At 43.8% G+C, this 3,665-nt stretch overlaps 1 pseudogene; it reads right to left on the bottom strand.

Annotated features, from left to right (window-relative positions):
* Nucleotides 1-606: 606 nt before the first annotated feature.
* Nucleotides 607-1,674, bottom strand: LOC144614089 (olfactory receptor 1J4-like; annotated as a pseudogene).
* Nucleotides 1,675-3,665: the final 1,991 nt, after the last annotated feature.

Below are 3,665 nucleotides of genomic sequence, written 5' to 3'. Positions count from 1 at the left end.
TAAAAGTAACTCAGATAAGGGGTGCCTGGGTGGCTTTGTTGAGCTTCGGACTTCGGCTCAGGTCATGGTCTTGCAGTTCGTGGGTTCAAGCCCCAGGTCGGGCTCTGTGCTAACAAACAGCTCAGAGCCTGGAGCCTGCTTCGGATTCTGTGTGTGTGTCTCTCTCCCCTGCTCATGCTCTGCCTCTCTCTGTCTCTCAAAAATAAATAAATGTTAAAAAAAAATTTTTTTTAAGTAACTCAAATAAGATGTCAAATACACATTTCACTCTGTATTTAACAAGTATTGTCTCAGGGGCACTGGGCTAGCCCAGTCAGTGGAGTGTGTGACTCTTCATCTCAGGGTTGTGAGTTCAAGTCCTACTTGGGTGTAGAGATTACTTAAAATCATTTTTAAAAACACATTTGACAGTTCCAATATTCAGCTTGGAAGTTAAGAATTTAGAGAGTGAGAGGAGAGCTTTATGAAATTTTATTTCATACTTATAGCCCCTGGGAGTATAGGGATCACAAATAGGAAGGACTATTGAAAGGAGGGTGTATGGAGCAAAAAGTAACATTGGTCACCTGAGTACACAGTTTTTGAGGAGATCTCTGGGTCAGTGGGTCAGTGGATGACATAAGAACAAGAATAGGGGACTGTCACTTTGGAGAATAAGATTTCCTTTCTGAGAAATTGCCCCATGGCTCCTTTTGTATCTCTATTCCTCAGGCTGTAGATGAAGGGGTTCAGCATGGGGGTGACCACTATGTACATCACTGAAGCAATTATGTCTTTGTCATTGGAGTTGCTTGATGATGGGAAAAAGTGCAGTACCATGATTGTCCCACAGAACAGAAATACCACAGAGAGGTGGGAGCCACAGGTGGCCAAAGCTTTATATATCCCCTTGATCGAGGGAAACCTCAGGATGGTGGCCCCAATGCGACCATAAGAGACTAGAGCACCAATAAATGACAGGGTAATGACCAATCCCCCAACAGGGAAGATAAAAACTTCATTGAGGGAAGTGTCTGAGCAGGAGAGTTTAAGCAGGGCAGCAAGGTCACAGAAGAAGTGGGAGATGGTGTTGTCAGTACAAAAGGACAGTTGAGCCAGGAGGATGGTGTGGGACAGGGCACTTGTACAGGAGAGGGAACCAGGATCCAGCCAGAATAAATATACACAGCTTCTCCCTCATGATGGTGGTGTAGTGTAAAGGGTGGCAAATGGCCATGTACCTGTCATATGCCATCACTGCAAGAAGAAGGTTATCAATACAGCCAAAAAATATGGAAAAAAATATATCTGTGTTACACAGCTTGCATAGGGGATGGACTGATCCCAAGTATGCATGTTTATCAGCATCTTGGGGATGGTGACAGATCAGAAGGAGACATCAGTGAAGGCCAAGTGGCTGAGGAAGAAGTACATGGGGGTGTGGAGGCGAGAGTCCACCCTGATGAGCAGGATGATAAGCAGGTTCCCCAGCACCATGATCAGGTACATGCCCAGGAACAGGGTGAAGAACATGGCCTGCTGCTCTGGCTGGATGGGGAGCCCCAGGAGAAGGAACTCAGACATGCTGCTCTGGTTCTCCCTCCTTATGCTGCTTTCTGTCTGCTTAGATTGAAGGAATATAGGGAATGTTCCAGATGATAAATAGCAATAGTGGCAATCATAACAGGCAATCATAGCAGGGTTATTTACTTTCTACTGAGGAATTTCTCAAGGTATTTCCCACATGCTATGGCCTGAATCCCCACCCTCCCCATCAGAGCTCCAATGACCAAGAAAATTCCCAACAATGTAAACCAGGGGAAATTTTTTTCTTCATCTAACAATGTGTTGGACACCATATTCTTCCCTGGAGAAAAAAGAAAGAGAACTCACATTCTAAAGAGTAGCCTGTTCAAGGGGCACCTGGGTGGCTTAGTCGGTTGAGTGTCCAACTTGGGCTCAGGTCATGATCTCACAGCTCATGAGTTCAAGCCCCGAGTCAGGCTCTGTGGTGACAGCTCAGAGCCTGGAGCCTGCTTCAGATTCTGTGTCTCCCTCTCTCTCTCTCTCCCCCTCCACTGCTCACACTGTCTCTCTCTCTCTCTCTCTCTCTCTCTCTCTCTCAAAAATAAATAAACATTAATTTTTTTTAAAAAAAAGAGTAGCCTGTTCAAGCACAGGTTCAGAGCAGTGTATCTGTGACTAGACTTCTGGTAAGTTCTGGCCCCATGCCTTTCTAGCTAGTCTCCACAGCTTACTCTCTCTTAGCCTCAGTTCGCACCTCTGCAGGGTAAGTATAGCATGCCTACACATAAGGTTTGCAGAAGAATTAAGTGACTCAGTGAGAGTTAGAATATTAGAACAGAATTCTTCATATAGTAAACACACAGATGTGTCATCTGACATCTTCATTCCAGCGTAGGTGTCCAAATAAATCCTGGGTTGATCTTTAGAAACCCAATATACCAGAAATGTGAGGTGGGCACTAGCAAGAAACAGGTAGCTGCTCTAAAAGTTGTGTTAACCTATGTGAGCTCTCACCTTCCCAAGGAAACTGCACAGACACACCTCCTAAAGCCTGGGGTTAATTTCCCAATGGAATTTAGCTTGCCATATTTTATTTAATTTGAGAAAAATAAATTATACTTCACCCATTTCTATATTTGTCCATTTCTCTGCTTCTATCTTCAGCAAATCAAACTGGCTCAGATCTAAGTATTCACATGTAGTAAAGCATGTGAATATTTGTCCTGGGGCCTGAGAGCTAGTAGATGCTATGATTGGTGATGCCTGTTAGAATTAATATTGACCTGATTGACATGACTATTTTCCATTAGTGATCTTAATGTAATTGCAACTTATTGAACAAGTATTCTAATATATGCCAGACAAAACAAAGGGATTTTTGCACATACATATTGCATATATATGTGTGATTGCTGCATCTAGTGTATGTGTGTGCATGTGCATGTGTGCTAAAGTTAAGAAATGTTAAGAAACCAGCCCGTGGTCACACAGCCAGGAACTGCTGGAGTCACCATTCTTTATTCATTTCTTTAATTTTCTGCTGCTATTGAACATACTCTTCCTCCCCTTCTGTAATTGAGCAGAAGAGCTCAGTTTGAGCTCAAATTTCAGTGAGACACTTTGAGACACATTTCAGTGTTTGAAAGAGGAATTCTGTGCTCTGTATTACCTCAACCACCAGCTCAGATGTCTGCCATCACTCATTCCTGCAGCCATCTATGTTCCTACAGCCTACATCTTACAAATGCCTTTCACATACTGTCAATAGTATGCAATCAATATCTATTGTGTCTGAAAAGGAGAGAGCACAGTGACTTTTTCCTTCCATTCTCCTAACATGAGAAGTGAAGTCACTTCTACACATACACTCTGTAGTCTATGTGGTGGTGGGACTTGATCTCAGAAGCAAGTCTTTGGATGCTCTTGTCACTAGAGGCAGACACTTCCCATTGCTGTGAGGGACAGTGGCCAATAGAGTTCAAATACCCACACTCCTGGAGAAGGAAACTGGCATTAACACACAGGGCTCCATATCTAGTAGTAGATTCTTATTCCAGGCCAGGGGGATTCTCAGGGACACTAGGACATTGGGAGGAAGGAGGTGGCCTTACTCCCCTACTGAGGACTGGCTGCTTATTGACAGTTGCTGGGTGGGACTA

Source organism: Panthera onca, chromosome D4 (assembly GCF_046562875.1).
Source record: "Panthera onca isolate mPanOnc1 chromosome D4, mPanOnc1 haplotype 2, whole genome shotgun sequence".
Classification (NCBI taxonomy): domain Eukaryota; kingdom Metazoa; phylum Chordata; class Mammalia; order Carnivora; family Felidae; genus Panthera; species Panthera onca.
Note: the sequence above shows the minus strand (reverse complement) of the source record. Positions and strands in the feature narration are given on the sequence as shown.